General features: G+C 41.3%; 1 long non-coding RNA gene across 1 annotated transcript; it reads right to left on the bottom strand.

Annotated features, from left to right (window-relative positions):
* Nucleotides 1-27,294, bottom strand: LOC114671079 (uncharacterized). The gene is made up of 5 exons (XR_013400719.1): nt 27,007-27,294; nt 21,838-21,966; nt 3,472-3,575; nt 1,902-2,015; nt 1-189 (listed from the first exon to the last, which is right to left on the bottom strand). It is a non-coding gene; the product is annotated as an uncharacterized LOC114671079 (long non-coding RNA).
* Between the last annotated feature and the right edge of the window lie 490 nt (nt 27,295-27,784).

The following is a 27,784-nucleotide window of genomic DNA, read 5'->3' on the forward strand; positions in this document are numbered from 1 at the left end:
CAACCTCAACAAGGCAGCTGCGGAGACTGAAAATAAGGTGTGCAAGGTGCCTGGCAGGGAGGAAGCACTCAGTGAACTGCAGCCAATGGTGACAATGGTGCTGCAGGCATCCCCAGTGATAGGCATTAATTCCTGTCCCAGGTAATGTCCTCTTTCTATGTCTTGGCTTGAACCTCCAGCAGGGTAAGACTGTGGAAAAAGGAATAATCTGAAATTAGATTTGCCCCTATGATTCCCAAATCAGAATCCGTTTTCATTTGATGTCTCTATGCCCTGAGGAGAGCAGCTGTGCTGGGGATTAAATAAGAAGGACAGATCTGTCTTCTAAAGAAAGGAGAATTTTCCATACTGGTCTGTCAAGATATTTGCTTTCCCACTGTTTGTCTGGGTTGGATCCCAGATTCGCTGTCACACTGGCCTCTTCCCTTGCAATAACCAGAGATCATATTAAGCGTCCACTCATGGAATTGAGAAGAGAGATAGAAATGCATTAGTGTCAAGATCTCCAGGGTGCATCTAAAATAAATATGATTCCTCTCTTCCCACTCCTCACACCATATGCGGGGGACACTCAGTGTTTATTTTTCAGCTGCGCCAGCCAGTCTGGAAGAGGACACCATGGAAATGGAAGAAAAAGGATCAGGGTGGTGTAACATATCACTGGGGGAAGTTTAGGGCCCATCACTCAACAAATAACAAGTCAACAACCCCTGTCGCTTGGATATCCCCTGTGAAAGCTGCATCACCCTGTTTCACAATAACTTTAATCTGACTGTGTAAATTCAAGAAGTTCCCATGGCTTGTAAATGACTGGCACAAAGTGGCCCGTTAAAATAATTCAGGCTCTTTGCAAAGCAAAAAAAAAACCTGGGGGCAGCTTTAAAATAAACCACACTGCATAAGTCACCAATATGTTAGATGTTGGTGGAAACCAGCAAACTAAATCTAACTTATATTGTGAGGCCATACACAATTTTTTTTTCTCTAATCAGCCTGCTTCCTCTCATGGGTGATTGGAGCTAATTTTTATCATGTGGTAGAAAAGACACAATGGCATTAACTTAATGTAGAGTTACCTTGTAGTACATTATGTAAATTTGGGCAAGTAATTTTTACGTGAAACTCAGATTGCCCATCTAGAAAATGAGAAAATTGGACAGCAGGTAGGAGAATATATATTTGGCTCACAGGTCATAACTCTCTATTGTCGCATCCACAACAGACATCACTGGTCAATCATTTTATTTATTTTTCCCATTGAACCCGGATGAGTTCTCAGGATCTATCTCAGCCGAGAGTTTCAGGGAGCCACTACCCACTGATAAAAGATAGACTTTGAGAAGAAGCGTCTCTGTCATTCCTACAGCAGATGATTCTTGAACGTTCTTTGCATTGCACAAGCACTGTGTCATGTGGGCAATTGGACATACCACCTCCACCCTACATAAATTTGCAGAGGCACTTCTTACCTTCATATCTTCAACCAAACTCAGTAAAGCTGCCTTTGAAATAAGGTCATTAGGAGGTAAGATTTCCAAATAATAATTTGCACTCCAGTCTCAAGCTTTTTTTGTTTGTTTTTTAGTCGTCAAATTGCTCATCCCATGAAAGCTTCAGGAGGAGATGTAACTAATCGCATGGGAGAACTACATGGAGATGGTCTGAGAGCAATTCATAGGACAGTTCTGAATTGTCAAGATCTGCCTGGATCCAGAAGACCCGGAAGCTTTACCAAACTTATACATGAATTTCTCCACAGACCTCAGCTCAGCACTACCGACTTGGTAGTGACTCTTTTTTTTTTTTTTTTTTCAGATGACCAATGAAAGCATCAGTCTGCCTCTCCAAAGTTCTCAGAAAGAATATCAAAATTGTGGCTAGGTCTGAGAAAGTCTTTATACCATGTCATGGGATTGGTAAATCCATCGTAGCACTGGCTCATCCATCAAGGCTGACATATGGCAGGGTAACGCTTCCCTAAGCATTTCGCTTTGGTGAAAGAGAAACGCTGGTCCCTACGAGAAAAGAATATGAGACTGACCCAGAGTCCCATTCATGTTTGATGCTACTAGACACAGCTGTTCCTGGCTTCAGGGCATCTATCACATCTATGACCTTTTCTCCAGCAACCCCAGTGATAAAGTTGATGAAACTCGAATCCCCATAGAAGAACGGTGGCTGGCACTATACTTTGGGGACACGAGTTGTGAAACTCTCAGTGGCCCAACATCCAAATTTCTATTGTGCAGAATCTTCTCTCATTTTGGAAAATGCCTTACAAAGTTGGGATGTTGGGACAAGGCTCATGGTGATGACACAGGCAGGTTTTTTTCTTGGAGTGGGGACAAATATTTTGAATCCTGCTTGCTTTTTATTTTGTCTAATGCACACATAAAACTCAGAGTGATGTTACCTGGGATATTGCACATCAAGCACTTAGCACAGTGTCTGGCAGGTGGAAAGGGCTCAGTAATGGGAGATACTGAGTGGATAATTACAATAACTTCTTAAGTAGGCTTCCTGCCTCTAACTTTAATCTTCTCTGTTCCGCCCTCTACTCTAAGCAAGAGTGAAGATGATGACGATGACGATGATGATGATAAGGGTAGTAATGGGTTTCCCGTTATCAAGCACCCACTGCGTGCCAGTAAGTGTTTGCTTGCACCACCTCATTCAATCCTTTCAATGGTTATAAATATTATTATGCCGATGTGAACACTGCAGAGAAGGAGGCACAGAGAGGTTGTATTCACTTGCTAAAGTCTTGCAGCTTGTAACTGTATGAGCCAGGATTTGAACCCCACCCCTCCTCTTAAGCACTTTACTATGCTGTCTTTCATTCACCCATCCAATTATTATTTATTGAGGGCCTACTACACTCTTAGTAGACGGTCTACCCTGTTCAAGCCTGGTATAGACTGAGTGGTGTTAACTATAAGGTAGAAATTATCGTTACTAATTATTATTTTTATTTAGAGAATTTTGCCTCATAAGGGAGGCTTAATGATTATATTTGTCCTGAAAAGTGTAGCCAGAGAGTATGATATGAAAGGATGGACATTGCATTAGGACCCATGAGTCCTGGTTTCTAGTTCCAGCTCTGATCCCCACTCACTGTGCTACATGAAGCAGGGCATTTCCCCAATCTGGGCTCCAGGTATCATGGGTTATCTCTCAACTCAGCTGTTACAGGTCCCCTTCCATCTAGAGGAGAGCATCGAAGCCAGGAAAAACTAAGCTTCCCTAAACCTGCAGTGCTTTTCTTTGTGGAGTCAAACTCCAAGTAGCAAATGTAACACCTTGATGCTGTGTAAACTGGCACATACACACAGCTTCCACATGGTGATGACTATCAAAACAAGCTTTTGCCTGCCCCACGGGGTCAGCCTCCCTTCTGAAAATCAAGCAGCTGACTGAGTCCAGGTCCAAGTCCCAGTGGGATTGAGAGCCCAGAGCAAAGCATGCACTTACATTCCATGATGATGATGCTCAGTGGTGAATGAACCAGCTTCTTGGCAGGAAGGAAGCTCCTACAGGTTGAGGTGATCCTCCTAGCAATGTGTTTATTTGACAGCCTAAGGCAGCAAAAATTCACAGAGAAGAGAAAAGAGAGAAGAAAAGGGCATAAAAGAAAGGTTATTTAAGAACATCAGGATCCTCTCTGGCCAGCCAAACACTCATAAAACTATAGCAGAAGATCATATAAACACATTGTGAAAAAATAAGGTAATCAGAGACTAAAAAGGTCCTAGAGAGGTATTAAGGCCAGGAAACATGTCCTTTCTCTATCTTAGTACTTAGGCTCATTAATTTTTATTTAATCTACTTGGCACATAATAAATACTCATGAAATATTTGTGAAATGAATGAACTACAGGAAGAAATCATTGTTGACTATGGCTGCCAATGACGGTGTCACAGGCTAAATGGGTTGTGGGAGATGAGTAGAATTTGAATTGCTAGAAAAAGAAAAGAATTCAGGAAGACCATCAATTTTAACAAAGGTCCCCATGAGAGAACAAACTTGACTTGCTCTGTTGGGATTTAAATTATTCAAACGAGGCTAGACTATTTTGCAGACAATTTCTCTGGAATTTTAGTGATTCAATATCATAAAGGTTGACTTCTTACTTGTGTTGTATGTCCAGCAGGTAATGTAAGGGGGCTCTGCTCCACATAGCCATTCAAGGATCCAGGCTGATGGCAGGATCCATTGACTACCTAGTCTTAGCTGCATCATCTGCAATATTAGTCCTCCATGGTCACCACAGAAGGGGAAGAGAGCTCATGGAGAACCCACATCTGATTTTGTGTGCTTTGGCATGTGAATGACATGTATTCCCTCTTCTCACAGCCCACTGGACAGAATTGGAGACATGGCTCCACCTGACTCTAGTAGACTGGGATATACAAAGAACCCATGGCTCTGCTTCATAGCAGTTATTAAAAGAGCAACCTGCTGGAGAGGTAAACACATTTTAGGTAAGGTAGAAACATAATTAAGTATTTGTAGCTTTGCTAGGACAATGCATGACCTAGAAGTATCTCCAATAACATAGGAAAATTCCTTCTATGGTGTGCTAACATTTGTCAATGTATTAAGAAAAGAAATCTTCATTCTTTGCATCTTTATGATTTCAAAGCTGTTAGAAAAGGACTCCAGTCTTTTGAGTCCATAGCCTCTTCTCAATTATATGTGAGTGAATTCAGGTGCCTGGAAAAATTTAATTCTTAGGACAGGAAGAGATTCTAAACTTACATAGAGCTGGGTCCAAATTCCAGCTCCACCACCCTCCTTGAGGCCCTTAATCTTTATCTCTGCATTCACTCATTCAGTTAATATTTACTATGCACTAGCGCATTAATCAAGAAAGATAAAAGGAGAATTTTCTGATGTAATTCTTATCCTCAGTAAGCTTTCAGACTATTGGATGACAACTAAATGAAATGGACTGATACAATTAATAATAATGTTGTTAAAATGTCTGTACTACCCAAAGCTATCTATAGTTTCAATACCATCCTATTAAAATCCCAATGGCATTTTTTTTGCAGAAATAGAAAACAAATTCTAAAATTCTTATGGAACCACAAGTTACCCAGAAACCAAAGCACTCATCACACCTTCCTAATTTGAACATCTGTTTCAAAGCTACAGGCATTAAAACAATATAGCACTGGCATAAAGACAGACATGTAGACCAATGAAACAAATAGTGAGCCCGGGAATAAACTTGTGAATAAATAGTCAGTTGGTATTTGACAAGGGTCCCAAGAATACATATAGAGAAAGGGTATTCTGTCCAATAAATGGTGTTAGTAAAACTGGATATCCATGTGCAAAAGAATGAAAGTGGATCCTTATCTTACCCCATACACAAAAACAAACCTAAAATGAATTAAATATTTAAATGAAGATCTGAGGCTATAAATATCCTAGCCTATAAAAATCCTAGGAAAAAATGTGAAAAAGTATCCTTGATATTGACGTTGGCAATGATTCCTTGGATATGGCACCAAAAACACAAGCAACAAAAGCAAAAACAGACAAATTGGACTATATCTAACTAAAAAGTTTCTTCACAGAACAAAAAAAACTTCAAAATGATAATACAACTAACAGAATGGGAGAAAATGTTTGCAAACCAAAACTGTATGTACAATTAAAGGTTGATCTCCAAAAGATATAAGAAACTCCTACAATTCGATAGGAGAGAGGCAGAGAGGAGAGGGAGGAGGGAACGAAGGAAGGAAAGAAGGACGGACGGACGGAAGGAAGGAAGGAAGGAAGGAAGGAAGGAAGGAAGGAAGGAAGGAAGGAAGGAAGGAAAGAAAGAAAGAAAGAAAGAAAGAAAGAAAGAAAGAAAGAAAGAAAGAAAGAGAAAGAAAGAAAGAAAGGAAAGAAAGAAAGAAAGAAAGAAAGAAAGAAAGAAAGAAAGAAAGAAAGAAAGAAAGAAAGAAAGAAAGAAAGGAAAGAAAGAGAAAGGAAGGAAAGAAGAGAAAAGAAGAGAGGAAGCAAAGAAATAAAGAAGAAAGGAAGGGAAGAAGGGAAGAAGAAAAGAAGAAAGGAAAGAAGGAAGTAAAGAAGAACCAGATTTTTCAAGGGGTAAAAGACTTGAATAGACATTTTCCCAAGAAAACATACCAATGACCAACATGTATGAAAAGATGCTCAACATTATCAGAGAAATGCACATCAAAACCACAATGAGATCTCACCTCATACCTGTTAGGATGGCTACTGTCTTAGAAAGATAGGTTTTGGTGGTGATGTGGAAGAAAGAGAACTCTTGTATAATTTTGGTCAGAATGTAAACTGGTGCAGCCACTATGTAAAACAGTGTAGAGGTTGCTCAAAAAGTTAAAAATAGGTCATCATGGCTGGGCATAGTGGCTCACACCTGTAATTCCAGCAGTTTGGGAGGCCAAGGCAGGTGGATCACTTGAGGCCAGGAGTTTGAGTCCAGCCCAAGCAACATGGTGAGACTCCGTCTCTACTAAAAATTAAAAAATTAGCTGGGCGTGGTGGCACATGCCTGTAATCCCAGCTACTTGGGAGGCTGAGGCAGGAGAATCGCTTGAATTCAGGAGGTGGAGGTTACAGTGAGCTGAGATGGTGCCACTGCACTCCAGCCTGGGTGACAGAGCGAGACTGTCTCTAAATAAATAAATAATAAATAAATAAATAAAAATAGATCATTATATAATCCAGAAATCCCACTTCTGGGTGTATATCCAAAGGAATTGAAATCAGAATTGCATTATTCACAATAGCCAAGACATGAGAGCAACCTAAATGTCCATTGACAGATAAATGGATAAAGAAAATGTGGTATATACATATAATGAATTGTTACTCAGCCTTGAAAAGCGAGAAAATCCTGCCATTTGAAACAATGTGGATGAACCCGGAGGATATTATGGTGAGTGAAATGAGCCAGGCACAGATGAACCCATTTCTATGAAGAATCTAAAATAGTCAAGCTTACAGAAGCAGAGAGCAGAGTGGTGGTTGCCAAGCCTACAGGGAGGGTGAAATGGAGAGATATTGGTCAAGTGATACAAAGTTTTGATTATGTCAGATAAATAAGTCCTAGATATCCAGAGAACAACATAGTGGCTATAGTTAACCATATTGCATACTAAAAATATGCTAGAAGTGTAGATCTTACATTGTCCTCTTATCACAGCAATAATAACCACATTAAACAAAGAGGACAGAAGGAAACTTTTGGAGGTGAGGGAAATGATTATGGTGTTGATTGTGGTGATAGCTTCACAGGTATACACTTATCTCCAGACTCATCCAGTGGTTCGCATTAAATATTCACAGCTTTTACATGTGAATCATATCTCAGGAATTTGACTTAAAAATGGACTGACAATAAAGTAAGAAAGACAGAAGTTCAATTTAAAGGGAAAATTCTGGTTCCTCAGAATTGCTGAGATTCTTGAAATGGGAAAAGGCAATGAGCCTCCTCACTTCAAAGGACATTAGAGATATTTTTAATGACAGTATTTTCAGTCTCAGGATTCTATTCCCAGCATTGGTCCACCCAATCTCCTCCTTGCTAACTCTTTTTTTTTTTTTTTTTTTTTGAAACGGAGTCTTGCTCTGTCACCCAGGCTGCAGTGCAGTGGCATGATCTTGGCTCACTGCAATCTCTGCCTTCTGGGTTCAAGCAATTCTCCTAGCTCAGCCACTGAATAGCTGGGACTACAGGTACGCCACCACACCCAGCTAATTTTTGTATTTTTTGTAAAGACAGAGTTCCCCATGTTGACCAGGCTAGTCTTGAACTCCCGACCTTAAGAGATCCACCTGCCTCAGCCTCCCAGAGTGCTGGAATTACAGGCATGAGCCACTGCGCCCAGCCAAAGACTGTTAATTTTTTTTTTTTTTTGCTTGTTTTATTTTTATTCAAGATAAAAGTTTAAACAAATGGAGTAATGATAGCTTTTCTAGAAAAACATGAACATCATTCTTTGATAATGAAAATGTCTTTACTATTAAAGAAACACTGAACGCTTTCACACTGTTAGTGGGGGTGTAAATTAGTTTAACCATTGTGGAAGACAGTGTGGCGATTCCTCGAGGATCTAGAACCAGAAATACAATTTGACCCAGCAATCCCATCACTGGGTATACCCAAAGGATTATAAATCATTCTACTATAAAGACACATGCACATGTATGTTTATTGCAGCACTGTTCATAATAGCAAAGACTTGGAACCAACCCAAATGCCCATCAATGATCGACTGGATAAGGAAAATGTGGCACATATACACCATGGAATACCATACAGCCATAAAAAAGGATGAGTTCATGTCCTTTGTAGGGTCATGGATGAAGCTACAAGGATGGAAACCATCGTTCTCTGCAAACCAACACAGGAACAGAAAACGAAACACCACATGTTCTCACTCATTAGTGGGAGTTGAACAATAAGAACATATGGACACAGGCAGGGGAACATCACACACCAGGGCCTGTCAGGGGGTGGGTAGCTAGGGGGCAGATAGCATTAGGAGAAATACCTAATGTAGATGATGGGTTGATGGGTGCTGCAAACCACCATGGCATGTGTATACTTATGTAACAAACCTGCATGTTCTGCACAGGTATCCCAGAACTTACAGGCTGTTAATTCTTAACACGCCTATCATCCAGTCCAGAGATCTCTGATAAAACCCAAGTTTCAGACCATTAATCTCACAAATAAAATGACTCTATAATTGTTAGAAAGGCACTGGCCATGGTAATACTATTTAGAAACTAAGAATAAATAAATGTAGCTTACAAAGTAGAGCTGAGTGTCAAAGGTAATTATAGATCTTCCAGATCTATATTTATAGATCTTCTCCTAGCTCAGCCACTGAATAACTGGGACTACAGGTGCACCACCACACCCAGCTAATTTTTGTATTTTCTGTAGAGACAGATTTCCAACATATAATAGCTTCTATGACAGATTGTATAGATAAAACAATCTGTCCTCGTTAGGAAGCTAAAAAGCTTAGGCTGGAATTTACGACGCATCTTCCATATTTAAAGTTCTTGCTGACAACAGCTACAAGGCACTGCCTCCTATGTGCCTGGTACAACCCCTGGAGCATGGGAAGTGTCCGAGTAAATACCAGCTGATCGAATAAATGACTGCCACAACGAAGTCAGCCTAGGCACTCTGGAAGACCTGGAGGGGGGCATGAGCAAAGCAGTCTAGGCCAGTGGTTCTCAAACTGTGGTTCCTGAATCAGTCACCCAGGGAAATTATTAGAAATGAAAATTCTCAGGCCCTCCACCCAGACCTACTGAAGCAGAATCTGCAAGGATGGGGCCCAGGAGTATGTGTTTCAGCAAGTCTTCCGGGTGATTCTGATGCACAGTAAGAATTGAGAACCATTGCTATAGAACCTTGCTTCTCAAAGTGTGGTCTGTGAATTGGTGGTGTCATTGTCACCTGGGAGCAAACGAGAAATGCAGAATATCAGATCCCACCTCGGACTTACTGAATCAGAATCTTCGTTTTAACAACATCTTCACTCAGAGGGTTCATTTGCAACTTAAAGCTTAAGAAGCACTGCTCTTGGCCATTGGTTTTCAAACTTAGCTGCTGGTTAGAATCACACGGACAGAAACTAGCGTGGTTAGTCTGGGATGTGACCTGAACACCAGGGTTTTCTAAAATTCCCCCAGATGATTCTAACATGCAGCAACGTTTCAGAATCACAAGTGTGCATGACTTTAAAAAGGCTTTCCAGAGAAGGCAGCATCTAAGCTCAGCCCTGGCCCCCAAGGCTGGGTGTTTCCAGGAGAGAGAGAAACAAACAGCCAGATTGTTTTGGGTGCTGCTGCCGCCACTGTCTCTACCTGTCTTCAGTCAAAGAGGGAGGCCTCCCAAATCAAGGGCTGTCAATCCACCCACGTCAACAGCCTCAAATTCACTAAAATGCTTGAGGCATGGGTTCAGAGCAAGGGCAGAGTAAGGGAGAGGTTTTATTAGATAAAGCCCACATTCTCTGAGCTGTGCATTAATTAATTTCAAAGTAGGCTGAATGATGGGGGAGGGCCAGGGCAGCAGCGTGGGTAATAAAAGCGCTTTCAGAAAGTGCCCCCTTGCTTCTTGGAATGTCTTCTCCCCCGACCCGCCCAATGGCAGTCCTAAAGGAAGGTCAGCCTGGGAGCATCTCACCTTTGATGAGGCTGGCCAGGGATGCTGCTGAGAATGAAATAAATTCTTCTCTCTTTTGCTTGGAGAAAAGAAATCTTGGGTAGTAAAAGCCTACGACTCACATGGAGAGGTCATCAGCGGGGGCAGAGATAGAGGGCAGGGGAGTTTGGAGGAGGTGGTGGGGAAGGCAAAGGTGGGAGGAAGGAAGGAGTGGCAAAAGCAATGTCAGACAACAAAGGTCCAAATGTTTCAGAGTTGGCTTCCTCAGCTCCAACACTAGAACTGTTACTGTTGCACCCACTCCCCCAACCTCCCCCTCCTTCTCTTCCTCATATCATCTCCAATGACTAATTATTTTGACCTTCCCCAACCCGATCTGCAATATCTCAAGCCTCTGTCATAGTCGGCTTCCGGCCATCGTCGGTCAGATGGCTGTAAGGACACAAGGCCAGGGTTGCCTTGCCAAATGGCAGCAAAGCATGGCCAAAAACAGTCTCGAAATACCCCCAGGGCCCAATTTTTGCTCTCATTCCTTCCTTTCCCTTTCCCCTAAAATAATCTGGATCTTAATTGTGGATTATTCTCTCCCTCTTTCGGATCTCTCTTTTCTAGGCACCAGTCAGAAGAGAAGTAGGAGGCAATGATAAAGTGACAACGTAGGTTTTTAGTCACCTTACCTGAATGAGTTTGTCACATGACAACTTTTCACAAGTATTTCTTCAGAACAAATACGATGCCGTCCCCCTCCCACCAAATGTTCTTGGAATTCCTTTTTGAACATGGCCTTTGGAAATGTCTAAATGGGCATTTACAAGTGAGGCACAAAAAAACATTATTATTCATTTAGGCTTTTTCCTTTTTTTTGGAGACAGTCTCGCTCTGTCGCCCAGGCTGGAGTGCAGTGGCGTGACCTCTGCTCCCTGCAACCTCTGCCTCCCAGGTTCAAGTGATTTTCATGCCTGAGCCTCCTGAGTAGCTGGGACTATAGGCATGTGACAAGAGGCCTGGCTAATTTTTGTATTTTTAGTAAAGACAGAGTTTCCCCATGTTGCCCAGGCTGGTTTTGAACTCCCAAGCTCAGGCCATCCATTCACCCTAGCCTCCCAAAGTGCTCGGATTTCAGGCCTGAGTCACCGTGCCCAGCCCATTTATTCTTTTTTTTTTTTTTTTTTTTTTTTTGAGACAGAGTCTCACTCTGTCACCCAGGCTGGAGTGCAGTGACACAATCTTGGCTCACCGCAAGCTCCGCCTCCCGGGTTCACGCCATTCTCCTGCCTCAGCCTCCCGAGTAGCTGGGACTACAGGCACCCGCCACCACGCCAGGCTACTTTTTTTGTATTTTTAGTAGAGACGGGCTTTCACTGTGTTGGTCAGGATAGTCTTGATCTCCGGACCTGGTAATCCACCTGCCTCGGCCTCCCAAAGTGCTGGGATTACAGGCGTGAGTCACCGAGCCTGGCCACTTTTTTTTTTTAAACAAAATATCATGATTGCATCTTAGTTACTCGACTCTAGATTAGTATAACCAAGTAAATTATCTATTTATTCTGTGTGATATTTTATTCTTTCCCCAAGTTAAATCTATCCTCAAAGTTTATAGATCTTATCACCAGTAAAAAAAAATTATTACAAAAAATTAAGCAAGAATTTTTTATATTGCACTCCACTTCCCCTTCCCCACTCAGAAAAGAACTTTTACAAATACTCTGAATAATGATCAAATCTTCAAGTGTCAAGACTCTGACAGGAAACTATATCAGGGCAGAACCAATTGGTGGGGCATGATCTCTAAAATCACAAACTAAAACAAGCATTAAGGGTTTTCTTAGTCACTATTAATGAACTCAGTTCCACTTCCTCTTTTATCTTCATAATAGTATCTGGGACAATCCTGAGCTCTTAGCAACTCAAATTTTCCAGTCGTCTGTCCTCCTAAGGATAGGCAACAAAAGAAACAAGCACATACTTGACTCAGTATTGTATTATGTGGTTTTCTTCTCTGTTTTATTTTTGCTCTTTGACTCATCTCCTCTCCTACCCTGAAAGGAAAGATCATTTAACACCAGGTTAAATTAATTCCATAAGTATTTTCTGCATGTAAGGCCCTGTTTCACATGGTGTTTGGGAATCCCTGGCCACCTAAGATGTGCTTTCTCATGTTTTCCTCTAGCACGCCTATAGGAAGAAATGGGTTGGAGATGCTGTGTTGAGGAGGATTCTGAGGTCCATACTCACTGGGAAAGTGCATTTATTGTTTTTTTCCCCTTATTTTAATAGACACTCAAATATTTGCTGCCTCGTTAAATGGAAAGAGGAGGGAGGGAGGGAGGGGGAGAGAGAGAGAGAGAGAGAGAGAGAAAGAAAGAAGAGAAAAGAAAGGAGGGAGGGAGGGAGGAAGGAAGGAAAAAAGAAAGAAAAAAGAAAGAAAGAGAAAGAAAGAAAGAGAAGAAAGAGAAAGAAAGAAAGAAAGAAAGAAAGAAAAAAAGAGAAAGAAAGAAAGAAAGAAAAGAAAGAAAGAAAGAAAGAAAGAAAGAAAGAAAGAAAGAAAGAAAGAAAGAAAGAAAGAAAGAAAGAAAGAAAGAAAAGAGAGAGAAAGAAAAAGGGAGGGAAAGAAGGAAAGGGTAAGGAAGGAATGAAGAAAGGAAGAAGGGAGGAAGGAAGGGATAAAGGAAGGAAGGAAGTTGGTGAGTGAATGAATACCTGAGCAGTGAGACCTACCCCTTAGGCAAGAGGAAATGAATCACATCACGACCATGGATTTCAAGTGAACTTTTTGAGAAGTATCAATCCCAGATGTCTGCCAGAACACGCTCCCTTCCTACTTCCATCCCATTTCAAAAGTCACAGTGTAGGTGGGATCCCCACGGATATTGTTTATTTTGAAGTACATTCTACCTCGTTCTGCTGAAATACACTAGACACACAGGAAAGTCAAGCAAAACTGAGGAATTGCTCCAGACTGGAAGGAAGCTAAAAGAAGCAAGAAAACTAAATGTAATGTGTGATTTTGAACTGGATCCTTTGGCTACAAACACATCATTTTTTTCTTTCTGAGATGGGGTATCCTAGTGGTGTGATCACAGCTCACTGCTGCAACCTAGACCTCCTGGGCTCAAGCGATCCTCCTTCATCAACCTCCCATGTAGCTAGGACTACAGGTGCACACCACCACACCTGGCTAATCTTTTTATTACGTGTGGAGGTGGGTCTTGCTGTGTTCCCCATGCTGGTCTTGAACTCCTGGACTCAAGCAACCCTCCCATCTCAACCTCCTCCCACCTCAGCCTCCTCCCACCTTGGCCTCCTCCCACCTTAGCCTCCTCCCACCTCAGCCTCCTGAAGTGTTAGAATTACAGGCGTGAGCCACCGTGCCAGCCTACAAACACATCATAGAGACAACAGGGGAAACTTGAATGACATCTGAGAACTATAGGGTAACAATGTGTCAATACTAGTGTTCTGAATTTAATACTTCCATTTTTAATAGTTCCATTTTTATTATAAAGGGAAATGCCCTTGATTTTAGGAAATAAATATTAAATTGTTGGGGCTAAAAAATATAAACTTTGACCTCAAATGTAAGTGTACATCTTCTCCTATTGCTTCCAATAAAAAGATAGAACTTATACACGCAAATATACTCAGAGTTTCCTAATAAACACCTTTTCCCTAAAAAAAAAAAGTAGACAGAAATATGCAGAAGAGATGAATTTAATCTACTTATATCCAGCTTGATATGCTAAGGAGGAACTTTCCAACTCCTGTGAAATATGCTCCCAAAGGAGAGTGTACTTTTTAGAAGCCATTGAACATTGAGGCAAAGGAATGGACTCACAATTTTATGAAGTCTTAGGTCTTAGAATATTATGAGTTGTCACATCCTGGGGCAGCCATAGAGATTTCATGGCTTTTACCCTAGAAGAGCAAGAATTCCAGGCATGTTTCAAAAATAGTGTCTTACCATGGAATACACCTGTCAAAGTTCCTTCTTACTTTGAAAGACATCTTTAAAAAAAAAAATCCTGATGGAAGAAACGTCCTTAATTCATAGTTGTCAGGGTCAGGTTTTTGTAAGGCAGTTTTGGTGAACAAATAACTGAACAGATGCCGGAAAACCTAAGACTTTCATTTGAGTAGAGGAGAGGGATTTATTAGACCACTAGATTAAAATTCCTGTATTTAAGACATATTTCACAAACACTTAATGGGGTTTTCCCACCCGTTAAGAGCAAACTAAGGGCACAATGTTCCATTTTAATAGGGGCAGTAACTCCATTTCATTTATAGACTAAACGGACAGGAAAAAAAAAATACAAGGGCAGTTCTCGCCAGAGAAAACATGACCTAATACAAGCGCTCAGGCAATGTATTCGAAATAAAGGCCTGTCTGTAGCCCTGGCCGTTTCTTTTCCTTTTTTTCTATTTTTGGGAGGGGGGGTTGGTGATTTGGAAGAAAAAAATTCTGTGGTTGATATCCAATGAAGTTAACACTTCTCAGGCAGGACTTCTATTACATGCAAACATCATGAATTATAATTAGAGAACAGCCTATTTACACATGAAGGTACGCTGGGTCAAGTGAAAAACTCTGCCAAGAGTCTCAGCTTTTGGCTGAGAAATATTGGCAATTGGCATAAAGAAAATGGTCCTGGAATGGGACAGAGCTGGGAGGAGCCAGGAGATCTAGTTTTCAATCCATGTGACATTAGCAAATGGATGTATTGACATGCAAAGATGTTTCGGTAGATGAAGTTAAAAATAGCAATGTATAAAAAGATGTAAAGTATGATTTTGTTTTTTATTAAGAAAAACAGTGAATGTCTGTGTTTTTACATGTACTTAAAAAATCAGGCTTATGCCTACTGGATTACCAAAGTGTTTATTCTTGGTAGGTAGAGTTACGAGAATATGTCCACTCGCCATATATGTCATATTTCTATGTTGTTTGAAGTTTTAAACAAATATAGGTCACATTATAATTAGAAAAATATATAAGAGTATTTCCAGTAAAGGAAAAGGCAGTCTCTATCTTAGAGAGTTCACTTCTTCCCTAGAGGAACCCTCTATGTTGAATTCAGACACACCTGCTTTTTAATCCTGGCTCTGCCATTTACCCAGCTGTTGACACCAGGGAAACCACTGAGCGTCTCTGAGTCTATCCTCTACTCTGTTACGTAAGGACATTCCTTTCTTCCTAGACTGGCAATGAGGATTATGTGAGGTAATGTTTGCACAGGGCCTGGCCTATTGCCTGGCATGCACAAGGTGTTCAATTAAAGAAAAGAAAAAATGAGTGCCTTGTCTTTTTAACAAGTACAATGGACAAGATCTAAACTTTAGCCAGGAATGGAAAACCATGACCAAGGGGGATGCAGCGGGGTGCCTACTTGGTATCTAGCCTGCAGCTTGGCACTGTATAGACAAAAATCCATCAGAGCACGTGTTCTCTACCTAAAGCACTTACTTGCTAGGTGGGAGACTGATAACTGCAATTAGTAACTTTTTTTTTTTTTTTTTTTTGAGATGGAGTCTCACTCTGTCACTCAGGCTGGAGTGAAGTGGCACGATTTTGGCTCACTGCAACCTTTCCCTCCCAGGTTCAAAAGATTCTCCTGGCTCAGCCACCCGAGTAGCTGGGACTACAGGTGCATGCCACTAAGCTCAGCTAATTTTTCTTTGTATTTTTAGTAAAGTTGTGGTTTCACCATGATGTCCAGGTTGGTCTCAAACTCCTGACCTCAAGTGATCTGCCCCTGTTGTCCTCCCAAAATGCTGGGATGACAGGTGTGAGCCACCGTTCCCGACCAGTAACATATCTTGAGCACCTAATATGTGCCAGGCACTGCTTGGGTTCCCTAATGTGATAACTCATTTAATCATTGCAATCACTATTGTAGACAAACACTGTTATTATTATCACTTCCCCCCCCCTTTACAGGTAAAGAAACCAAAACACAAATAAATTACCTGTCTTGGCCATGGTCACCCAACTGGTTGGGGTACAACTGAATCTAGAACCCAGAACTCTGACTTCCGAGTCTGAACTCTTAACCCCCAATGCACACCTTTGCCATGTAATTAAGGGTGAGACCAGGGTTAGAGAGGGGAATTCAGAAAAAAGGGGGAGCTTTGTAACAGGCTTAGCCACCAAAACCTTGGAAAAGGCCAGGGGTGCTTAAACTTGAGTGGCTACCAGAATGTCCTGGGGGGCTTAGTATAACACAGGTTGCTAGGCCCTACCCCCATGGCTTCTGATGCAGCAGGTTCAGGACGGGGACTGAGGACGTAAATTTCTGACAAGTTCCCAGGTTATGCTGCTGCTGTTAGTCCAGGCACCCCAACTGGAGAACCACTGTTCTAAGCTCCCCCAGGTGCACAGGATTCAGACTGGCCAGGATCCAGGGTAAGGTAGCCCATGAACTGAGACCTTCCAAATATGCAGATTATGCAAGCAATAAAAGCAGCCATTTAGTCCATTACTAAAGGCTTCAATGACTCCAAAACATTCATGGAAGATGTGTATTATTCACATCTCCCTATTCACTAGTTATGGCATAGCCATTCTCATTTTTTAAAATGTCAAATCATGAGTAGTTTTAAAGAAATGTAGCAAAAACACTTGTTTATAAATGCAGCATAATTGACCTTTGATTTTTCACCTCTGAGTGATGAAGAATTCAAAAAGTGTCCTTCAACAGTGTATTAGTCTGTTCTCATGTAATAAAGACATACCTGAGACTGGGTAATTTATAAAGGAAAGAGGTTTAATTGACTCACAGTTCTGCATGGCTGGGGAGGCCTCAGGAAACTTACAATCATGGCAGAAGGGGAAACAAACATGTCCTTCTTCACATGGAAGCAGCAAGGAGAAGAATGAGCAAAGTAGGGGTCGGGGGGAAGCCCCTTATAAAACCATCAGATCTTGTGATCTCACTATCAGGAGAACAGCATGGAGGTAACTGCCCCCATGTTTCAATTGCCTCCCTCCAGGTCCCTCCCATGACACGTGAGGATTATGGGAACTACAATTCAAGATGAGATTTGGGCAGGGACACAGCCAGACCATGTCAAACAGCCGATCAATGAAATGAAAAGGAATTTCATTCTTTAGCTGAGTCTGTCAAAGGATGTCATTGAGGATGCATTTCATGGCTCACCCCATGTCACTTCCAGTGAACAGTTTACCATCCTCAATTTTCTTACACATACGCAAGGACATTCCCCCTTCAAACTCTCCCCAAAAGGTCTCTCTTCAACCCTGGTAGAAACAAGGAAAGAGAACATTTTCTATTTCTATTTAAAAAAATCATTGGGATTTTGTTGGGGATAGCATTTAATCTACAGATCTGCTTTGGGTAGAATAGATATTTTAACAATAATAAGTCTTCAAATCCATGACATGGATTTCTTTCCATTTAGTTGTATCTTCTTTAATTGCTTTCATCAATGTTTTGTACTTTTCACTGTACCAATGTGCCTTTATAGCTACATTTGTTTCTAAGTATTTTATTCTTTTTTTAATACAGTATGTCTCTCCATTTATTTAGACCTTTGATTTCTTTCATTGGCATATTGCATTTTTTAGTATATGTATATCATTTAGTCCTGTATATGCTTTATCAGATTTACAGCTATACTATTGTAAATAGTATTGTATTTTTTAATCTTTGTGTCGATGTTTTTATTGGTAGTTTGTAGAAAAAATTGTTTTTGCATGTTTATCTTTTTGATGCTATTGTAAATAAGGTCACTTTCTTAAATTCTCTTGCCAATAGTTTATTTTTAGTGTATAGAAATGCAACTGATTTTTTTTGAGAGAGAGGGTCTCACTTTGTCACCCAGGCTAGAGTGCAGTGGCCCAATCATGGCTTACTGTAGCCTCAACCTCCTAGGATCAAGCAATCCTCCCACCTCAGCTTCCTGAGTAGCTGAGACTACAGGTGTGTGCCACCATGCCTGACTAATTTTTTTTATTTTTTTATTTTTGTACCGATAGGGTCTCACCATGTTTCTCAGACTGGTCTCAAACTCCTGAACTCGAGCTATACACCTAACTCAGCCTCCCAAAATGTTGGGATTACAGGTGTGAGCCACCATGCCTGGTGCAACTGATTATTAAATGCTGATTTTCTATCCTGTGACTTTATTAAATTCGTTTATTAGTTCTAACACTTTTTAATGGAGTCATTAGATTATGCTATCTGCAAATAGAGATAATTTTACTTTTTTTCTGATCTGAATGTCTTTTTAAATGTCTCCTTTTTCCCCTAATTGCTCTGGCTTCAACTACCATCTTTTTTTTTTTTTTTTTTTTTTTTGAGACGGAGTCTCGCTCTGTCGCCCAGGCTGGAGTTCAGTGGCGCAATCTCGGCTCACTGCAAGCTCCGCCTCCCGGGTTCACGCCATTCTCCGGCCTCAGCCTCCCGAGTAGCTGGGACTACAGGCGCCCGCCACTGCGCCCGGCTAATTTTTTTCTATTTTTAGTAGAGACGGGGTTTCACCATGGTCTCGATCTCCTGACCTTGTGATCCGCCCGCCTCGGCCTTCCAAAGTGCTGGGATTACAGGGGTGAGCCACCACGCCCGGCCTCAACTACCATCTTTAATAGAAGTTGCTAGAGTGGGCATCCTTGTCTTGTTCCTGATCCTAAAGGAAACACTTTCAGTTTTTCACCACTAAGTATGATATTAGCTCTGGGCTTTTCATGTATAACCTTTACTGTTTTGAGGTAAGTTTCTTCTACACTTAATTTGTTGAAAGTTTTTATCATAAAAGGGTGTTGAATCCTGTCAAATGCTTTTGCTGTATCTACTAAGATGATTATATGCTTATTAACCTTCATTCTCTTAATATGGGATATTACATTCATTGATCTGTATATGTTGAACCATCCTTGCATCCCAGGGATAAATCTCACTTTTCATGGTGTATGATACTTCTAATGTACTGTTGAATTTGATTTGCTAGTATTTGTTATGAATTTTTGCATCTATGTTCATCAAGGATATTAGCCTATAGTTTTTTTTTTCTTATAGTATCTTTGTCTGGCTTTAGTAACAGGGTAATTTTGGCCTCATAAAATATGTTTGGAAGGGTTTGTTCCTCTTCAATTTTTTGGAAGAGCTTGAAATATATTGGCATCAATTCTTATTTAAATGTTTGCTAGAATTCCCCAGTGAAGCCATCTGGTGCTAGGCTTCTCTTGGTTGAGAAGTTTCAATCTAGGCAATGATTTCTTGGATATGACACCAAAAGCATAGGCAACAAAAGCAAAAAGTAACTAATGGGACTACATCAAATTGAAAGCTTCTGCAGTGCAAGGGAAATAATCAACAGAGTGAAAAGGCAACCTATGGAATAGGAGAAAATATTTGCAAACTGTTTATCTGATAGGGGGTTAATATACAAAATATACAAGAACCTCTTACAACTCAATAGCAAAAATACAAATAACCTAATTTAAAAATGGGAAAAGTGCTTGAATGAACATTTCTCCAATGATTTACAAATGGCCAAGTACAAAAGGAATTCAAAATGTTCATGGAAAACGTGTATTATAAAAAAACAAACAAAAAACAAAACAAAAAAAAACTGGGCATGGATTTAGAAATGTTTTACATAGAAATAAACTTATACTAAATTGTTACAACACATCTCAACAGGATCTAGTTTGAGGCACTAGGAAGGGTAAGACATCAGTTTGAGAATAGCCCTTATCAAAGCAACATGAATTCTGCTAAAATTGAAGCAAAGACAAACATCAAATGTATGGTGAAGCTTGGGTAGAAGAACGGTAAAATCATCGATGTTTTATGAAAAATGTGTGGAGATGATGCTCCAAAGACATCAGCTGTTTTCAAATGGATACCTCACTGTAAGAAAGGAGGAGACAATGTTGAAGATGTGGCCCACAGCGGTGGCCCATCCACAATGATTTGTAAGGAAAAACATTCATCTTGTGTGTGACCTAATTGAAAAGGATGGGTGATTAACAGCAGAGACAATAGCCAACACCACAGACATCTCAGTTGGCTCAGTTTATGCAATTTCAACTGAAAAACTGAAGTTGAGCATACTTTCTACTCAATGGCACCAACACCATCAACTGCATCCAGACCTGCTGTAGACAAGGGCAGAGCTTTCAATGAAAATTTTGGACAAGGACAATTAAGGTTCTGAAACATTTCTTTGAAGAATTGTAACAGGAGATGAAACATGGCTTTATTATGATGATCCTGAAGACAAAGCACATTCAAAGCAATGGCTACCAAGAGGTGGAAGTGGTCCAGTCAAAGCAAAAGCAGAACAGTCAAGAGCAAAGTCATGGCAACAGTTTTCTGGGATGTTCAAGACATTTTGCTTGTTGATTTTCTGGAGGGCCTAAGAATTACAACATCTGCTTATTCTGAGAGTGTTTTAGGAGAGTTAGCTAAAGCTTTAGCAGACAAACACCTGGGAAATCATCACCAGAACGTCCTTCTCCACTTCAACAACACTCCTGCTCATTCCTCTCATCAAACAAGTGCACTTTTGCAAGAGTTTGAATGGAAAATTATTAGGCATCCACCTTCCAGTCCATATTTGGTTTCTTCTGACTTCTTTTGGTTTCCTAATCTTAAAAAAATATTTAAATGGTACCCATTTTTCTTCAGTTAATAATGTAAAAAATACTGTCTTAACATGGTTAAATGCCCAAGGTTCTTTAGTGATGGACTAAATGGCTGGTATTACTGTTTGCAAAAGTGTCTTGAAGTTGATGATTCTTACGTTGAGAAAAATAAAGTTTACATTTTTAAATTTTATCTTTTAATGTAAAAGATAAAGTTTTTGTTCACGAATTTTTGAAGTCCCCTCATATATGAGAAGGTGCTCAATATCACTAATCATCAGGAAACACAAATCAAAACCACAATGAAATATCACATCATACCTGTTAGAATGGCTATTTTCAAAGGGAAAATAGATGTGTTGGCAAGGATGTAGAAAAAAAAGAACTCTGGTACACTATTGGTGGGAATGTAAATTGGTACAGCCATTTTAGGAAACAAAATAGAAGTTCCTCCAATAATTAAAAATAGAGCTACCACATGATCCAGCCATTCCAGTCCAGAGTTTATAGCTAAAGGAATTGAAATGAAGATTTTGAAGAGATAATCTATACTTCCAAGTAGCACTCATGGGTAGCCAAGTCATGGAAGCAACCTCAACAAAATATCATTCAGGCTTAAAAAAAACAAGAAAACCTTCCCATTTACAATATAAATCAAACTGGAGGACATTATGCTAAGTGGTACAAACCAGCCACAGAAGGATAAATACTGCATTATCCTACTTCTATGAGAAATCTTAAATAGCCAAACTCATAAAAGCAGAGATGAGCATAGTGGTTGCCAAGGCTGGGGAAAGACAGACTTGAGGAGTTGTTTTCTCAATGGGTATAAAGTTTCTGTTATGCAACATGGATAAGTTCTCAAGATCTTCTTATAACATAGTGCCTGTAGTTAATACAATAATGTGTACTTTAAAATTTGTTAAAAGGGTGGATCTCATGTTATGTTCTTAACACACACACACACACACACACACACACAGAGAGAGAGAGAGAGAGAGAGAGAGAGAGAGAGAGAGGAAAACTTTGGAAGGTGATGGATCTGTTTATTACCTTGATTGAGATCCACATTATTTGGATATTACTGCCACTAAAAATATTGCCAGTAAGGAAACCAGGTGGTACTTTTTCCCATTTTTCTCAGTTGATTTTGCCAGATGATTCTGTTCCAGTTACTTCTTCCTGCAAGAATAAGCATAGTATACACTAAGTTTATTTTGTTATTGTTGCTGTAGTCTTTTCAGATGAGCCGAAAAAGTCATGAACTCTATCAAATCCCAGATTAAAAACAGCAACAATGAAGAAGTCTCTGTACAAGTTTAAGTGATGTGAATTCTAAAAATTAGAGGGAATTTTTAGGTGCAATTGCTAGAATCCCAGTTCATTAAAATAAATGTAGTTTGAGATTTGGTATCACGTTAAAAATTTGGAAGCTGCTATCATGTTGTGACCTAATTTAATATTCATGGAAAATAACATTTTTGTGGAGGGAGAGAAGTGCTGATTTTCTCATTGACTTTGGCTGGGGGAGGAATCTATAAAGTAGGATATGGGTTTCCCATTCTTGTTCCCCAAAAATGCCTATATTACCTCCAAAACTCAGTGAGAAAACGACCCACTACTTGGACCTCAGATCTCCCATCTACTCTTCTAGTAGTGTGACCTTTTTAAAATATGGTATATGTTGGAGTTTAAATATAAGGCTTCTCTTGAGAAAAGATTTCTGCTGCTAAAAGTAGGTTGATCATCTCAATGGCAAAAACACATTTCCCCCTTTTGGGACTCAATAAAACTATTTTCAAATTTAGTGGGAAAAATAGGCTATAAAATTGTTTTATTTTTCCTGAATAATTCTTTCTGAAGAAGAAAAAAAAGAGGGTTATTTGTCACTGATCTAAACCATGGTTTTGTATGTTTCAGGTTTATAGGAAAATAAGAAGCGCTCTCTCTCTCCTCCCACCTCAATGTTACCACCCCCAAGCAAAACCACAGTCCATTTTCCCTGCTGATGGCCCCACGTACGATGTTAGAAAAAGGATCTGACTGTCTTCCCTTATGTCTGTTTCAAAGGTTATGGACACAGCCCTGGTTTCTCTATTTCCCTGAACATACCATTATTTAAACACCATGGATGGATTCATGTGAACCAGTGGCTTTTAGCCCTCATTTTATATCCAAGCCCCTGGGAACTTTAAAAAAAAAATCTAGATTCCCAGACCTCATGCCAGATCTACTGGAAGAGAATCTCCAGGGGTATGTTCTGGGCATCTTTAAAAAAGAGCAATGTAAGGATAGTTTTCTCATTCCTCCTCCTGAAATCAGAGCATAGTCAGTATCACAGAGGGAAGCTGGCTTCACTATCTGAGAACAAAAGGCTGTTCATCACCCACTTAGACGCCAACAGGTGGACATGTCAGGAGGCCCAGGAGCTCTTGAACATGCCCTTTCCCTTCATCCACAGGTCCTTTCAGGGTCAAAATACTCTACTCAGCACCATCTTGGTTCCTTTCCTCCATACCAGACACTGCCTAAGACAGATGACACTCCTGAGAAGTCAGGTTATGAACTCCTGAATTAGCATCTTCCAAATGTACTTATCCTGTGCAATGCCCAGTGGAAAATGGAGCTCTGTGGTTAAGTTTATGATATGCTACTAGCACTGACCCTCTTTTAAGAGCCACTATGCTGGTGCACGTCTGTGGTTCCAGCTACTCTGGTGGCTGAGGCTGGAGGATCTCTTGAGCCCAAGAGGTTCAGACTGCAGTGAGCCTTGATCATGCCACCGCACTGCAGCCTGGGTGACACAGTGAGCCTTGGTGGGGGGGGGGGGGGGGAAGAAACAACAAAGAGCTACTATGCACTTGGACTCTAAAAATTTCTGCAATCAAGAAATCTGTTTACTGAGTATTCCCAACCTGTATTTGACTACAGTACCCTTTTCTATTAATATCCCTATCAGTATCTGAGGAATACACTTTGCCAAATGTTGATCCTGACTATGAGCTGCTGGATATAAGGCCCAGTGTCCCCTGATGTCTTACTCCTTAAAGCAACCGGAGAAGGAGAGGAAGCAAAGCAGAGTCCAGGAACAGGAAAGATATAGGTTGGCCGAGGGGAAAGCAGCCTGATAGTAATCAGAGAACTTGAGTGTAATTGCTTGTGTTGTTTCTGAAAGCATCTCAGCCAGGCTGGTGGTCCAATGTCCAAATTAGCTAATGGGTACAGGAGGGCTTTACGTGTTTAGAAATGATGGCTTTTTGGATCAGCACTCAAAGATACTCCTTTTTTTTTTTTGAAAATTGCCATTTTCCTCTCATATCATGATTCTCAAACTTTAGCTTGCATCGGCTCCCCTGGAGGCTTACAAAAACACAGATTGTTGGGCTCCACTCCGGGAGTGGCTGAGGCAGCAGGTCTGGAGTGAGGGCAAAGAATTCACATTTCTAACACGTTCCCAGGTGATGCTGATCTGTTGGTCTGGGGACCACACTGAAAAGGACTGTTCCAGGAGGAAAAGAAGTGCAACAGAAGAAGGGAAGGGGATAAAAGTGATAGATAAAGAGGAAACCAAATAAAAAGAAGAAAGAAAATATAAAAGAGGAGTGGGAGAGAAGAAGGGGAGATAGTGAGAATGACAGGAGAACAAGGGAAAAGGGGAGAGATAAAGCTGGGAAAGGAGAGGAAAGCAAGGAAAAGAGAGGACCACAACAGAAGAATAATGAGTAAAAGAGAAAAAAGAGGAAGAAAAACAGAGAAGGAGACTGAGCTGCGTGCAGATTTGCATAAGGGTTCCCAAGGTGTCAACACTGGCATCTGGGCAAAGGACCAGTAGGAGGTAAGCTTGTGGCATCTGTGTGGACACCTACTGTATACACAGCGACAACTTCCCCATCCATATTGCTTGTGGATATGCCTAGGTTTCCAGTTCCCTGGACTCAGCTTGGTTACACCAGCTGCTTTGGAAGCAAACCTGGCTCCAGTTAAAGGAGAAAGCCATGAGAAAGGAGGACAGAATTCTCACGTCCTTATTTCCCTATCCTGACCTCCTCCCCTCCTGGGTCTTGTCAGATCCTGGATTCCCTTCTCAACTTCCCCTCTGACCCAGAAGGACTGCCAGCTGAAGCTGGAGCCAACCCTCCCTCCCCAGGGCTTCTGCTCCCGACTGCTGGCCTGCACCCACCCTCCAGCCGCCCCAAGACTCAACAAGCCCTACCTTTGGGGGCTGTGTTGGTCTCCACCCCCAATGTCAGACAAACAAATGGGATCTTAGGGGTCCAAGGAGGGCCCACTAGGGGTTGCTGATAAAATTCACGTGTTGTCCCTTGGGCAGCCTTCAGGGCTAGGATGTGTGCATCATCAGAACCCAAAGCCACTTCCATGAGAGGAAATCCTAGTAGGTGGAGAGGAGCCAGGGCTTGGCTATGCCACCTTATTCAAAAGGGGTGCACAGTGGCCCCTGGAGATGGACTCTGTTGTAGCAAGACGTGGATAAACAGGCCGAGGAATTGTGAGCTCAGCCTGGGAATCAGACTGAGATGGCAGTACCTCTCTCCCCTGGAGGTGTGAGAAATCCTGGCTATAAATCAAGGAAATTAAGTAGAGTGCAAGGCTTAGGGGCATTGCTCAAGCTCCTAATCCAGATCCCAGAGTTGCTGAAAGGGTCACCACGCCCAGCAGCCCAGAAGGAGGGAAGCTCTGTTTTACAGGCTTTCCTCTCCCCAGAGCACAGCGAGGGGGCTGGACGTGGTAGAAACTCCAAGTGTGTAAGCTGCCTTGCCATCCCAAGGCAGCGGAATGTGAGAGCTAGAAAGGGACTCAGAGACCATCTCCTCCTAACGCTCCCCTTTTAAAGGCAGAGAAACCAAGACCAGATGAAGAAAAGAGGAATTTGTGTAAAGGCACACAGAGGCATTTGTTATCAACAAAATCCACAGGTAAATAACACTGCAGGTGGCAACCGGAAACTATGTCAGGGAGCAATTTACAGGTGATTTGCTGAGAATCATGAGGTCCTGCAGAACAGTAGGTGGGGATAGAGCAAAGTTCCAGGAGGCAGGACCCATCCTGACAATAAACAGGCAAACAGCAAACCAGTGCCTTTGCCTATCATACAGCTATGCAAGCACATGCATAACTTTTTAAAATTTGTCAACTTTTAGTTTCGATTCGGGGGTGTATTTGCAGATTTGTGACATGGGTATAGTGCATGATGCTGGGGTTTGGAATGCAAACGATCCCATCACCAGGTAGTGAGCATAGTACCCAATAGGTGGCTTTTCAGCCCTTTTCCTTCCTTCCCGCATTTAGTGGTCTCCAGGGACTGTTGTTCTGATCTTTACGTCTATGTGCATTCAATGTTTAGCTCCCATTTACAAGTGAGAACATGAGGCATTTGGTTTTCAGTTCTTGTGTTGGTTTACTTAGAGTAATGGTTTCCAGCTCCATCCATGTTGCTGCAAAGGGCATGTCTTTGTTCTTTTGTATGGCATGCATAACTTTTTGCAAAATTTTGTCAAACATTTAGTATAAGTGGACAAGCAACTTGGAGAGAACGAAAATCTTACTTACCATGCAGATTAAAGACTGACTGTAGGCTTTTTTAGAGTATTTATGATGTGTCAGACATGGGGCCAAGCCCTTTACTTTAATCTTCTCACTTAATCCTCACAAATGCCAGGAGGAACTATTTTTGTTGCTGCCATTTTTCCAAAAAGGAGAGTGAGGCACAGAGCAACAATTGCTCAAGACTGAAATCTAGCCTCTCTGTGTTTTTTACTTAACTCTCCAATGTGAGCATTTTTCAGTAGCAGAAATTATTGTTCTATGGCATCACTTTTAAGGGCTGACCATGATTTCACGGTAGAGTGGACACAGTGTCTTTGAGCACACAGGGTCTGTGCTGATCTCTGGCAGAGTTCTGCAAACTCTTTTTCTTAAAAGGTAAGAGAATACATATTCTCTGTTGTGCTGACCCTGGGGTCCTGTTGCAAGTACTCAGCTCTGCTGTTGTGGCACGTGCAAGTAGCCATAGACAGTACAGAACCCAATAAAATTTCATTTGCAAAAACAGGAGGTGAGCTGAATTTGGCGAGTGGGCTGTAGTTTGCTGCCTGCACCTTGCTATAAGGTCTCACACCTAGTAAATGCTCAATAATTACAGTCATTGTTATTGATGTTATCTGTCAAAATAGCTTTAACAATATATGATAATAATATACATACATCTCTGAGCCAACTTCTCCGGTACAGACACAAAATCGTGGAGAACAGTGATTCTTCAACTTCACCGTGCATGAGAATCCATGGAACTTGTTAACAATGCAGAAGTGGCCTCATTTCCAAAGAATCTGATGCAGATCATCTGAGTTAGAGCCCAAGAACTGGCCAAAAAAAAAAAAAAAAAAAAAAAAAAAGAAGAAGAAGAAGAAGAATCTGCTACTTAAAAGAGCATTCCCGGGTGGCCCTGATGATGGAGAACTGGGGTGAGCATGCTTACAAAAAACACTAAGCGTTTGCTTAGATGAATCATGGACTGAAAAGCAATGAAAGACGTCATGGGAAAGGCTGGCAGGAAACTCATGAGTAGGGAGGAGCCAGGTCATGTCCCTGGCAGGACAGCTCTTCAGCCACTTTAGGGTGTCCCAGGAAGGGACAGTGACCAGATAGGCATGGTAGAGTGTTGAAAACAACAGATCTCATTGGGAAAGCATCTACTATGTGCCAGGTGGTTCCCTTGGGTTAACTCAATTCTTTCAACAGCTCTTACATCTGTCCCCTGTCCCCTCCCCATCAGAGTGGAGCAGGGAGGAGCAAAGCTTGCCTACCAGTGGGCAGGATGCTGATGTCAGGGTTTGTGTTCTTGCCACTTCTTCGCAGAACCCGCATGAAGATCTGGGTGTTTCGGGGATGGAAAAACTGGGACACAGAGGATGAACTGGGTTCAGAGGGGAGAAGGGACCCATGGGTGTTCAAGGCCTCAAGACCCAAATAGGTCTGGAGG

Source organism: Macaca mulatta, chromosome 11 (assembly GCF_049350105.2).
Source record: "Macaca mulatta isolate MMU2019108-1 chromosome 11, T2T-MMU8v2.0, whole genome shotgun sequence".
NCBI lineage: Eukaryota > Metazoa > Chordata > Mammalia > Primates > Cercopithecidae > Macaca > Macaca mulatta.